Genomic DNA, 14,684 nt, shown 5'->3' with positions numbered 1-14,684 from the left:
CTTTCTGCCTGGAAAAATTCTAACCTGGAGATGCAAATAGCACTGGAGAAGCATCATCATCATCATCATCAATCATATTTATTGAGCGCTTACTGTGTGCAGAGCACTGTACTAAGCACTTGGGAAGTACAAATTGGCAACATATAGAGAGAGTCCCTACCCAATAGTGGGCTCACAGTCTAAAAGCAGCAAGGCTTAGTGGATACAGCAAGGGCCTGGGAGTCAGAGTGACTTGGGTTCTCATTCTGGCTCTGCCACATGTTTGCTGTGAGATCTTGGTGAAATCACTTATCTTCTCTGTGCCTCAGTTACCCCCATAGGGATTAAGACTGTGAGCCCCATGTGGGACAAGGACTGTGTCCAACCTGATTACCTTGCATCTATTTCAATGCTTAGAACAAGTGCCCAGTGCATAGTAAGTGCTTAACAAATGCCATTACAAAAAATAGCTGGAGTTTTCCTATTTCTTCCTATGAGGTGTAGGGGCTATTAAAATGCTATTGAAACCCATCCCTCCAACAGTTTGGGGGCCATTTGGATCTAACAAAACAGAGCTACCTTCTGTGCTAAAGTCTTACTATGATTTCTCTAACCTCATTTTTGTTCACAGACCTTTTCCAATTAATACCCTCTGAGTATATTATAGAGGCATCTGTCACTTCCATTAATTAAAATGTTAAATAAAACTGGGTTTAGCCGGAACCCTGGCGCCAGGATTGAGATATTGCCTATAACATAACTTTGCTGTTTGCCTTTATCTCTTTTTGATTTAATAAATCAGCATATTGGTTCTATTGGTTACTTTACGGGCAAAAAAAGAGTCATAAAAATCTCAGATATTTCAATTTCTAACTATTTGGGAATCACTGAGATGAAGAAGTTAAGTGTCTTGGACTTGTATCACCCAGCTCACAGTGAGGTACAGACCAATTCTTTGGCTCCTTTTGAATTAGCCCCTGTGCACATCCTTTCATCTTCAACTTCCTCCTCTGGTTTTCCATTTACATCAGACAGATAGGCAGCAAAGTTAAATTCATTTATCAGTTAAGACTGCATAAGGCACCATATCCACTATTTAATGGAAATCCGTATATTATCATTTCTCTCTTCCCTGTGTTAATTTAATAAATTTGACCCTACAAAGTCATCACAATAGCCTAGCATCTCTAACTGGTTCTTCCACCCTCTTTCTTGCTTATTATTCATTCATTCATTCAATCGTATTTATTGAGCGCTTACTGTGTGCAGAGCACTGTACTAAGTGCTTGGAAAGTACAATTCGGCAACAGATAGAGACAATCCCTACCCAACAATGGGTTTATTATTGTCTAAGGGGTAGTGGAGATTGACAGGGAGTGTTCTCATCTCAAACTTAAGTCCTGAGCTGAAACATGGCTTAATGGATAGAGCATGGGGCTGGGAGTCAGAAGCGTCTGGGTTCTAATTCCTGCCCCACCCCTTGTCTGCTGTGTGATGTTGGGAAAGTCACTTCACTTCTCTGTACCTCAGTTACCTCATCTGTAAAATGGGGATTAAGACTGTGAGCCCTATGTGGGTCAGAAATTATGACCAACCCGATTTGCTTATGTCTACTCCAAGGCTTATTACAGTGCATGACACATAATAAGCCTTTAACAAATACCATCATTGTTATTATTATCATTATTATTGTCATTACTACTGATTCTGCAATTCAATAACTGCTTGAAGTGTGGTAGCAGGCTACTGTGACCCTTGCTCCTTGGGTACACATAGTGGACCAGCCATTGCACCAGGAAGGCATCAATCAATCAATCAATCACTGGTATTAATTAAGCGCTTACTTACATGATGGTGTTTGTCCATCATGTTTCTGCATTGTTCTGCTTTCTCATGGCCTCACTCATCCATCCCTGTTCACTCAAGAGTGAGAGAGTATATCCAGTTTCACCCTCACCAACATCATGGATTTCTTCATCCTCCCTCCTCTCCTACCACCTGTGAACTGTCTATCCTGTGAGCCAGATCTCCCAACAGTCTATCACTTCTGTTCATTTGTCTATCATACTGAATAATCATCCTTGCTGTGAATTATCCTTTCCTTCTCCTACTCTCCAAACTCTGCTTCCAGGCTCAATCCCATCCCCTCTCATTTGGTGAAGACATTTGCCTCTTCACTTCATTTATCACTTACACAATCCCAGAATCCTCCATAACTGCTTTTTCCCTTCTGATTCAATAATAGTAATAATAAATTGTTAATAATCATGATGATAATTGTGGTATTTGTTAAGCACTTACCTTGTATCAAGCACTGTACTAAGTGATGGGGTAGATACAAGATAATCAGGTTCCACATGGGGTTCACAGTCTAAGTAGGAGGGAGAACAGGTATTGAATCCCCATTTTGCAGATGAAAGAACCGAGACAGAGATGTTAAGTGACTTGATGCTTCACTGCTGTGTAGCTTTAGGCAGGTTACTTAACTTCTCTGTTTCTCAGTTTCCTCATCTGTAAAATGGAGATTCAATACCAGTTCTCCTTTCTACTTATATTGTGAGCCCCAGGTGAGACAAGGACTGTGTCCCACCAGATTAACTTATATCTACCCCAGTGCTTAGTATAGTGATTGACTAATAATAATAATGATAATGATAATAGTAATAATTATATCATTTGTTAAGTGTTTCCTATATGTCAAACATTGGGGTAAATAAGTAGGTCAGACATAGTCCCTGTCCATATGGGGCTCACAGTCTTAGGAGGAAGTGGGATTTAATCCCCATTTTACAGATGAGGAAAATGAAGCATATAATAAAGGTCTAACAGAAACAACAACAATAAAAATTTTCTCACTTGCAGCCTAGGCAGAGTTTGCCTTGGCTTAAACACCTTCCTCTACCCACTCCCCCTTCCTCTCAACCTTTGAAGTACTTTGAACTAAATGAGAATTAAAACCCCTGTTTTGTTGGCATTTTGTTCTCCTCTGGGCAACAAAGAGTAAGAGAGCATTAGTGCATTAGCATAAGTTGTAGTTTAGCTGAATAGGAAATCTAAGTAATGATATTTTATCACCGATTAATATTTATGTTATTTGATCTGCAGGTCTAATAAGTGTGTTTTTGCTCAGTATTTTATATTTATTCATGTTGCTTTGGTCCATGTTTGGATTTGGGAATACATTAAACTTTTATTTCCTATGGGACACAATACTTCATTTAGAACTTTTTTGCTTAACACTCTATTTTCATTTCACCAAAAATGTGCCTGAGGTATGTATAAAGTTCTGAACTGAAAACAATCAAAGCTATGACAAGTGACACCTTCACACCTCTGAACTTAGACCCTGTTTCATCAAATCTGACTACAACCCCAGGCTCGTAAGAAGAGGGTTCCGGGGGAAGGGCTGTGCAAAGGAGTGGGGAAATTGGTGGCTCATTCTTTCAAGAACCCTTCAAAAAATCTCTACAAATCACCTCAAAATTTCCTGGAAACTCACCCAATCAAACTCAGCCTATGAGACCACTTGTAAGTAATAGTAATAGTATTTGCTAGGCACTAATTGTTTACAGAGCACTGAACTAAGCTCTGGGAAAGAGTATGCAACTGGGAATTAGACATGGATCCTACCTCCTGAGGGGCTCACGATCTCTATAAAAATAAGTGATATGTTGAAAACTTATCTCTGTGTTTTAGATCATCTATAGATAGCGATAATGCTGAATGCTGCTGTTGGCCCAGTGGAAAGAGCCCTACTCTGGGATTCAGTCAGTCAATTAATCAATCAATCAATAGTATTTATTGAGTGACTACTGGGTGCAGAGCACTGTACTAAGCGCTAGGGAAAGTACAGTGTAACAGCTTTAGTAGATATGTTCCCAGCCCACAGTGAGCTTTTAGTCAACCAATTCATCATATTTATTGAGAGTGTACTATGTACAGAGGACTGTACTAAGTGCTTGCGAGACTACAGTGGATTTGGTAGACGTAGGGACCTTACCGATAAGGACCTTGCAGTCTAAAGGGGGCCTGGGTTCTAGTTTCAAGTCTGCCTGAAACTGGCTAACATGGACCAGACTTCATGGACTAATACGAAAGTAGCATGGCTCATTGGAAAGCATAAGGGGCTGAGAATCAGGAGACCTCAGGTCTCAGTCTTGGCTCTGCCACTTGACTGCTGAGTAACACGGGAAAATCACTTAATCTCTCAGCACCTCAGTTATCTCGAAATGGGAACAACATACCCTCTCAGCCTTCCTCTGAGACTGTGAGCCCCGTGTGGGCAGGGACTATGTCTAATCTGATTATCTTGTATTAACCCCAATCAATCAGATTTATTGAGTATTTACTATATGCAGAGCACTGTACTAAGTGCTTGGGAGAGTACTATGCAACAGAAGGAGCAGATAAGTTCCCTGCCCTTAATGAGTTTACAGTCTAGAAGGGGAGACAGACATTAATATGAATAAATAAGAAATTTATCATACATAATTTAAAGATAAGTACCATAGTGCTGTGGGGTTAGGGTGCGGTGATTATCAAGTGTCCAAAGGTCACAGACTAACCAGTGCTTGCACAATGGTTGCAGATGTTGAGAATGTGTCAACCAATTCTGTTGTAGTCTACTTTCCCAAGCACTTAGTACAGTGGTCTGCAGACAGTGAGTGTTCAATAAATGTCATTGATTGTTTGATATTAAACACTAAATATTCATGCTTTCATTCAATCGTATTTATTGAGCACTTCCTGTTTGCAGACCACTGTACTAAGTGCTTGGAAAGTACAATTCAGCAATAAAGAGAGACAATCCCTGCCGACACCGGGCTTACAGTCTAGCAGATACCATTATTATCATTTTTATAATTATTAGTATTATTATTATTGCCATGATTATTGTCGATATTCAGGCAACACATGAACTGTACAATGAGTGGAACCCCTTGTAAGCCTATTCACACAAAATACTCTGTGCCCCAGAGGGAACGAATCTGTGGGTACTAGAAATTTTAAGTAGCATTGTGCAAATCCTGTCCTATAAATCATTCATTCATTCAATCAATCGTATTTATCGAGCACTTACTGTGTGCAGAGCACTGTACTAAGTGCTTGGGAAGTACAAGTTGGCATCAAAGCCTTATCGTGGCAGGAGAGATTGCGTACGCTGATGAAGCTTAGGTCTACCCATAATGGAAAGGTCTAAGCCGGAGGGTCAGAAAATGTTGATTCACCTGTGCTGGGAGGCAGCAACATAGACAAGAGTCAAAGGCAGATGTTCAAGTGATCAAAACATTGATTAAAGACAACGGAAGAGACTCAAGCTTTTATTGTGTAGAAAAAGGCAATGGTAAACCACTTCCGTATCTTTACCAAGAAAACTCTGTGGATACACGTACCAGAACGACTTTATGACAGAAGATGAGACATTCTGAAGGGGGTGTGTACATGAAGTTGCTATGGGTCAGAAATGACTTGACATTTGAATAGGAAGAAATAACTGTGCAAATCTTTAGCGCTATAATCAATTCTTTTGCATAGATTTTTGCTCCTGAAGTCTCAGCGTTAAGGTTCATCTGTCATTTCCAGGGGTGACTCCATCAGAGATTATGCACATCATACTGTGTAATACAGCTCTGTATTTCTTTATGTGCTTCATTTTTAATTATCCATGTGATTTTATGCCATTAAGTTCTCTATTTACAGACTTAAAGACATTAATGTAGCTAGATTACTGATCTGTACTTGACTGAGTACATAAATCTGTGCAACTGTGATAAAAATTAGAATCCACCCATGGGTCAGGAAACATTTCCCCCATGTATAACACTGTTTCTCTGGGAAAAAAAATACTTCAGACGCTTCAAATTTTCCCTACCCCTCTCCAGTCCTTCCCTACTCCCACCCTTTCTTCGACTCTCCCATCTTTCCCAAGAGGAGAGTTCCTGCCTCCTCTCAAAATCCACCCCCTCCACCTGCACCTCCAAACCCATTGCCCTCGAGACTGAAAGCTCATGGTAGGCAGGGAATGTATCTACCAACTCTGTTATTATTGTGCTTTCCCAAACTCTTAGTGCACTACTCTACAAACAGTAAGTGCTCAATCAATATGATTTATTGATTGATTGGTCCCTCTGTACCTGCTTAAAATTTTTGTCCCCTCCTTTTTACCCTGCCTGACTGCCTTCAACTGTTCACTCTCCTATAGCCTTTTTGCCAGTGCTTTCAAACATGCTCATGTGTCTCTGATCCTGATCTCTGATGTGTCTCTCCCTCCAATTATTGCCTCATCTCATTCCTACCATGCCTCTCCAAATTCCTTGAGCTAGTTGTCTTCACCTGCTGTCTCCACTTCCTCTCCTTCAATTCAGTCCTTGATCCCATCCAACCTGGATTCTGCTCCCTTCACTACACCAAACCTGCCCTCTCAAAGTTCATCAGTCATCTCCTTCTTGACAAACCCACGGCTTCTATTCCATCCTAATCTTCTTTGACCTCTTATCTGCCTTCAAAACTGTCAATGACAATGTATGTGTCACTCCCTTTCATTTTGGTAAAACTAAGTAAAAAACTTTCCATAGTAACCTTAGTGGTTGGTGATGTGGTCTGACTCTACTATGTATCACAGGAGGTACCCCGGTCCAGAAAAGCCTGGGGGACTTGTGACACTTACCATACAACTTAAAACACTTGATCTTCTTGCCTCTCCTACCTTGCCTCCCTGATTTCCTACAACCCAGCCCACACACTTTGCTATTCTAATGACAACCTAGTTACTCAATCCCTCAACCTCTCCTATCTTATCCCCACCCTCTCACTCCTATCCTGCCTCTGCCCTGGAATGTCCTCTCCCTTCATACTGAAAGATAATCACTCTCCCCACTTTCAAAGCCTTATTAAGGACACAAGTCCTCCAAAAGGCCTTCCCCCACCAGGCTCACACTTCTTTTTCTTCAAATCCCTTTTGTGTCACCTTTCCACTGGGATTTGCCTCCTTTATTCACCCCTCCTTTAACCCATGGCACTTATATAGAGAAGTAACGTGGTATAATGGATAGAGCACGGGCCTGAGAGTCAGAAGGTCATGGGTTCTAATCTTGTCTCTGCCATTTGTTTGCTGTGTGACCTTGGGTAAGTCACTTAACTTCTCTGGGCCTCAGTTACCTCATCTATAAAATGGGGATTAAAATTGTCAGCCCCACAGTAGACAGGGATTGCGTCCAACCCAATTTGCTTGTAGCCACCTCAGCATTTAGTACAATGCCTGGTACATAGTAAGTGCTTAACTAATACCATTGTTATTATTATTATTATTATTTATTTGTAATTTATTCATTTATATTGATGCCTGTGTCCGCCTCTAGACAATATGCTTGTTGCAGGCAGGGAATTTGTCTGCCAATTCTATAGTACTATATTCATTCATTCATTCATTCAATCATATTTATTGAGCGCTTACTGTGTGCAGAGCACTGTACTAAGCACTTGGGAAGTACAAGTTGGAAACATATAGAGATGGTCCCTACCCAACAGCAGGCTCACAGTCAAGAAGGGGGAGACAGACAACAAAACAAAACATATTAACAAAATAAAATAAATGGAATAGTTAATATGTACAAGTAAAATAGAGTAATAAATCTGTACAAACAAATATACAGGTGCTGTGGGGAGGGGAAGGAGGTAGGGTGGGGGGGATGGAGAGGGTGAGAGGAAGGAGGGGGCTCAGTCTGGGAAGGCCTCCTGGAGGAGGTGAGCTCTCAGTAGGGCTTTGAAGGGAGGAAGAGAGCTAGCTTGGCGGATGCACAGAGGAAGGGCATTCCAGGCCTGGGGGAGGATGTGGGCTGGGGGTCGACGCCAGGACAGGCGAGAATGAGGCACAGTGAGGAGGTTAGCAGCAGAGCAGTGGAGGGTGCAGGCTGGGCTGTAGAAGGAAAGAAGGGAGGTGAGGTAGGAGGGGGCAAGGTGATGGAGAGCCTTGAAGCCAAGAGTGAGGAGTTTTTGCCTGATGCGTAGGTTGACTGGTAGCCACTGGAGATTTTTGAGAATGGGAGTAACATGCCCAGAGTGTTTCTGCACAAAGATGATCCGGGCAGCAGTGTGAAGTATAGACTGAAGTGGGGAGAGACAGGAGGATGGGAGATCAGAGAGGAGGCTGATGCAGTAATCCAGTTGGGATAGGATGTTACCAAGCCCTTAGTACAGTACTCTGCACACAGTAAGCACTCAGTAAATACAAGTGATTGAAAATATGATTGATTCACACCTAAAGTTGAATGAAAGAAACATTTACCAACCGATGGCACTGTAAGTCAGGGGACTCCTTGTATTGGTAAGTGTGTGTGTGTGTGTGTGTGTGTGTGTGTGTGTGTGTGTTTAAAGAGAGAGTGTTACCAGTGGTTAGAACCAACTTGTGAGATTGCACCATTTTTGGTAAGAGCTACGTTATTTTGAAATATTCAGTCATGAGTTCTCCTGCCTTCAGGACATCATTTCTTTTTACAATACCAAGCACTTAGTACAGTGCTCTGCACTTAATCAGTGCTTAATAAATATGACTGATCACTACTTGGATGTCCTGCTGATACTTCAAAATTAACATCTCTCAAACAAAACTCCTCATCTTCCCACCGAAACCCTGTCCTTCCCCTGACTTTACAGTATTTTCAGAGAGCATCATCATCCTCCCTGTCTCACAAGACCACATCTTGGTATTATCCTTATTCAACACACTATTCAATTTGTCACCAAATCCTGTCAGTTTTCCCTTCGCAACATTGCTAAAATCCACTTTTTCCTCTCCATCCAAACTGCCACTTATAATAGTCATTATTGTGATATTTAGGCTGAAGTCATATCTAGACTTGATTACTAAATTGGCCCCCTCACTGACCTCCCTGCCTTCTGCCTCTACAAACTCCAGTCCATACTTCAATCCACTGCTGGGATTATTTTTCTAAAAACCTTTTTCAGTCCATGTTTCCCCACTCAAGAACTTTCAGTGGGATTTTTTTTTAAATGTTACTTGTTAAGTGCTGGTTTTGTGCCAAGAGCTATACTATGAGCTGGCGTAGATACAACCATGTCATCAGGTGGGACATAGTTCCTATCCCACATGGGCTTAACCATCCACCTCCTCATCAAATAGAAACATTATTATTGGCTTTAAAGCAATCATCTTGCCTCCTCCTACCTTAACTTGCTGATTTCCTGTGGAAGCCCAACCAGCTCACTTTGCTCCTCTAATGCCAAACTAACACTATACCCCAAACTCATCTATCTGGCTGTGACCCAGACTAAGCCCCCCTTTTCCTCAGCTCTCCCTGCCCTCTGCATCACCCTGACTTGTTCCTTTGCTCTACTGCCCCTCCCCACCCCACAGGACTTGTATATATATATGTACATATCTATAATTCTATTTATTTATATTGGTGCCTGTTTACTTGTTTTGATGTCTGTCTCCCCCTTTCTAGACTGTGAATCCATTGTAGGTAGGGATTCTCTCTCTTTGTTGCTGAATTATACTTTCCAAGTGCTTAGTACAGTGCTCTACACACAGAAAGTGCTCAATAAATAGAATTGAATTGAATGAAGGAATAAACCCTTGCCCACATCCTTCCTCTGGACTGTAACTCCTCTTCCTTTTATGTTTAACAGACCACCACTCTGCCCAACTTCAAAGCCTTATTAAAATCACATCTCCTCCAAGATGCCTTCCCTACATAAGCTGTTATTTACCTATTCACTCTCTCTTATGCATCACCTATGCATTTGGGTCTGTATACCTTAAGAACTTTTATTTTCACCCTAGGTCCACAGCATTTTGTATGTATCCTTCTTTAAATTATTTTAATATGTCTTCCTCTCTAGTCTTTAAACTCCTGTTCCACATGGATCTTCTCTACCTACCCTACTGTCTTGTACTCATACACACATGGAAGCAACATAGCTTAATGGATAAAGCATGGGTCTGTGAATCAGAAGGACTACGCTCTAATCCCAGCTCCACCACTTGTCCGCTGTGTGACCTTTGGCAAGTCACTTAACTTCTCTGTCCCTCAGTTACTTCATCTTTAAAATGGAGATTTAGACTGTGAGTCCCGTGGGGGACAGGGACTGTGTCATTCATTAATTCATTTAATCATATTTATTAAGTGCTTGCTGTTTGCAGAACACTGTATTAAGCACTTGGAAAGTACAATTCAACAACAGATAGAGACAATCCCTATCCAACAAAGGGTTCACAGTCTAGAAGACGGAGACATACAACAAAATACAACAAATAGATAGGAATCAATTGCACTAAAACAGATAAATAGAATTATAGATATATATGCACATCATTAATAAAATAAATAGAATAAATATGAATAAATATACACAAGTGTTATGGGACAGAGAAGGGTGTAGAGCAGAGGGAGGGAGTAGGGGTGATGGGGAGGGGAGGAGGAGCAGAGGAAAAGGGGGTTTCAGTTTGGGAAGGCCTCCTGGAGGAGGTGGGCTCTCAGTAGGGCTTTGAAGGGGGGAAGAGAGCTAATTTGGTGGATGTGAGGAGGGAGGGCATTCCAGGACAGAGGTAGGACCTGGGCTAGGGGTTGACAGCGGGAAAGACGAGAACAAGGCACAGTGAGGAGGTTAGCGGCAGAGGAATGGAGTGTTTGGGCTGGGCTGTAGAAGGAGAGAAGGGAGGTGAGGAAGGAGGGGCCAAGGTGATGGAGAGCTTTGAAACCCATAGTGAGGAGTTTTTGCTTTATGCAAAGGTTGATAAGCAACCACTGGAGTTTTTTGAGGAGGAGGGTGACATACCCACAGTGTTTCTGTAGAAAGATAATCCAGGCAGCAGAGTGAAGTATAGACAGAAGTGGAGAGAGACAGGAGGATGGGAGATCAGAAAGGAGGCTGATGCAGTAATCCAGTCAGGATAGGATGAGAGACTGTACCAACAAAGTAGCAGTTTGGATGGAGAGGAAAGGGAGGATCTTGGCAATTCCATGAAGGTGAGACCAGTAGGTTTTGGTGAAGGATTGGATGTGTGGGGTGAATGAGAGAGCAGAGTCAAGGAAGACACCAAGGTTGCAGGCTTGTGAGATGGGGAGAATGATAGTGCCATCCACAGTGATGGGAAAGTCAGGGAAAGGACAGGTTTTGGGAGGGAAGATAAGGAGTTCAGTCTCGGACATGTTGAGTTTTAGGTGGAGGGCAGACATCCAGTTGGAGATAATCTGAAGACAGGAGGAGATACGAGCTTGGAGGGAGGGAGAGAGAACAGGGGTGGAGATGTAGATTTGGGTGTCATCTGCATAGAGATGATAGTTGAAGCCATGGGAGCGAATGAGTTCACCAAGGAGTGAGTGTAGATGGAGAACAGAAGGTGACCAAGAACTGACCCTTGAGGAACCCCTACAGTTAGGGGATGGAAGCAGGTGGAGGAGCCTGCAAAGGAGACTGAGAATGAACGGCCAGAGAGACAAGAGAAGAACCAGGAAAGGATGGAGTCAGTGAAGCCAAGGTTGGACAACTTGTTGAGGAGAAGGAGCTGGTTGACAGTGTTGAAGGCAGCTGAGAGGTCAAGAAGGATTAGGATGGAGTAGGGACCATTGGATTTGGCAAGAAGGAGGTCATTGGTCACCTTTGAGAGGGCAGTTTCAGTGGAATGGAGGGGACAGAAGCCAGATTGGAGGGATCCAGGAGAGAGTCCAACCTGATTAGCTTGTATCTACTCAACTGCTTAGAACATTGCTTAACTCATAGTAAGCACTTAATAAATACCATTAAGTTATTTATTAAGTTATACCATGAGTTATCATCATTATGATAACTCTCCCAAACTCTTAATACAGTGCCCTGCACACAATAAAGGCTCAATAAATATTATTGATTGAATAAATACCATTGATTAATTAATTCCCTTTTGCAGGGATAGGTCCCTACAGCTGTTTGTACTTCAGGTGAAGCGACTCGCTCGCAAATGGTATTGGTTGTCAACATCCAACTACTTTTTGCATAAAGCTTATACATATGTGTTTCCCACTGATTTTTTTTCACCCCAGATACTAGTTAAGTCCCAACCTGCTCCTTTTGGTTAAATGTTAGGTGGTCCACTTTAAATAGTGGATTTCAAGTACATATTGTATGTCAAGTCCTTTTCTAATACTTCAGTGTATTTCCATTTTATTACAGAATTAACCATCAATTTAAATTGGTATGGATAATAAACTATGTCTATAAACATCTCCTGAAACTCAAGGGTATTGATGAGAGACACTTTCTAGATTCATGACATAGGAGGTCTATATTTTTCAGTGGAAATTATTAATCTGCTTTTATTTTTTTCATTATTATTAATTATTTTAATTATTCTTTCTTCTCTCATAATAGCAATTTATTTTCTTATGTTGACATTTTGTATGGGTTTATACTGTTCCTGTAGATGGCTCAGGTGATAAGCAAACTGGACACTAAAGTATTAGATTTTGTTATAGTTTTCATCATTAAAAAAGTCTTTCATTGCAGTAATTAATTTTCCTAATTGATATTTTGCTTAGAGTTTTTAAATGTGAGAGTCTGGAAAAGAATCTCCAAATTTTCCAGTTGTATTAAAATGGAAAACCATTTGGCAAACTATAAACAGCTCTGGTCACTTTTACAGCTTCTCAGTTTCTCCAACTAACCCTGCTTGAGTATATAGTCTAGTATTTTAAACAGGACTATAGATATTCTAATAAAATATTGTCTGCTAATGGACAACGTGTACACCAACTCTGTTATATTGTATTTCCCCAAGCTCTTAGTACAGTGCTCTGCACAAAATAAGCACTCAATAAATACATTTGATTGATTGATTTAATCAGAGTTTGTATATTTTTCAAGGACTCAAGTAGAGTTCCCCTTCAGATTCAGGTCAGATTTTCCATCTCATTTTTCCTTTTGAATGGCAGGATTGGTGAAGAGTTCCTTTTGCAATTTGTTCTAGGAACTTTAGCAATCAATTAGTGCTTACTGTGTGCAGAAGCACTTGGAAGTGCACCATCGAGTTGGTAGACACAATCCTTGCCCACAGAGAGTTTACAATATAGTAGGGGAGACAGATTACATCTTGACTCTGCACTAGTATCCTCTCTGACTTCCCTGCCTCCTTTCTATCTCCAGTCCATTCAGTACTGTACTGTCCAGATGATTTCTCTAAACCACTTTTCAGACCATGTCTCACCACTCCTCTAAAATCTTCAATAGTTGCCCATCCACCCCTGCACCAAGCAGAAATTACTTATCTGCTTTGTCACTCCATCAGCATTCCCCCTCCTACCTTAATTTGCTGAACAATTAATTGTATTTCTTGAGCATTTTCTGTGTACAGGCCACTGTACTAAGCACCTGGGAGAGTACAACACAACAATATAACAAACACAGTCCCTGCTCACAATAAGCTTATGGTCTAGAGGGGGAGACAGATGTTAATAGGAATTTAAAAATTATAGATATATACATAAGTGCTGTGGGGCTGGGGACAGAGGTGGTAAATAAAGGGAGAAAGTCAGAGTGACACAGAAGGGTGTAGGAAAAGAGAAAATGAGGGCTTAGTGAAGGAAGGTCTCTTGGAGGAGATGTGCCTTCAATAAAGCTTTGAAGGTGGGGAGACTAATTATCTGTCAGAAATGAAGATGGAGGGTGCTCCAGGCCAGAGGCAGGACATAGGTTAGAGGTTGGTGGTGAGATAAACAATACTGAGGTACGGTGAGTATGTTGGCATTAGAGGAGTGAAGTTGGGGGCTGGGTTGTAGTCGGAGAGTAGCAAGATGAGGTAAGAGAGGGCAAGGTGATTGAGTGCTTTAAAGCAGATGGTAAGCAGTTTCTGTATGATGCAGAGGTGGATGGCATCCACTGGAGGTTCTTGAGGAACTGCCTTCTACTACTGATCTACTACAACCCAGCCTGCACTTTGCTCCTCTAATACCAACCTACTCAATTTCATTCATTCATTCAATCATATTTATTGAGCACATACTGTGTGCAAAGCCCTGTATTAAGAACTTGGGAGAGTACAATATAAAAATAAACAAATGCACTCACTGTCCACAATGAGCTTACAGTCTAGAGGGGGAGAAGGACATTAATATGAATAAATAAATAAATAAGTTGCAGATATATTACAGATATGTACATAAGTGCTGTGAGGTTCTCACTGTACCTCAATCTCATTTATCTTGCCACTGACCCCTTTCCCATGTCCTACCTGGGAATTGGAACTGCCTCCCCATTCATATATAACAGGCCAACCCTAACCCCCACATTCTAAGTTCTCCTAAAATCACATCTCCTCCGAAGGGCCTTATCCGACTAAGCCCTCATTTCCTTTTCTTCCACTTCCTTCTGTGTCACCCTTACACTTGGATTGCACCCTTTTTTATCCTTCCCTCAGTCCTACAGCACTTATGTACATATCCATAATTTATTCATTTATCTTAATGTCTATATCCTCTCCAAGACTGTAAGGTCATTTGCGGGCAAGAAACATGTATACCAACTCTGTTATATTGTACTCTCCCAAGTGCTTAGTATAATGGTCTGCACACAGTAAACACTCCGTAAATACAATTGATTGATTGATTTGACATTCACCCTATCCTCAGCCCCAGAGCACTTATGGTACATATCCTTATTCTCTCCTATTTTCCCTATCAGTAATTTATTTTACAGTCTGTCTTTCCCACTTA

The sequence above is a fragment of the Tachyglossus aculeatus genome, chromosome 3 (assembly GCF_015852505.1).
Source record: "Tachyglossus aculeatus isolate mTacAcu1 chromosome 3, mTacAcu1.pri, whole genome shotgun sequence".
Taxonomy (NCBI): domain Eukaryota; kingdom Metazoa; phylum Chordata; class Mammalia; order Monotremata; family Tachyglossidae; genus Tachyglossus; species Tachyglossus aculeatus.
The sequence above is the reverse complement of the archived record's forward strand: the minus strand, read 5'-3'. Positions refer to the sequence as shown.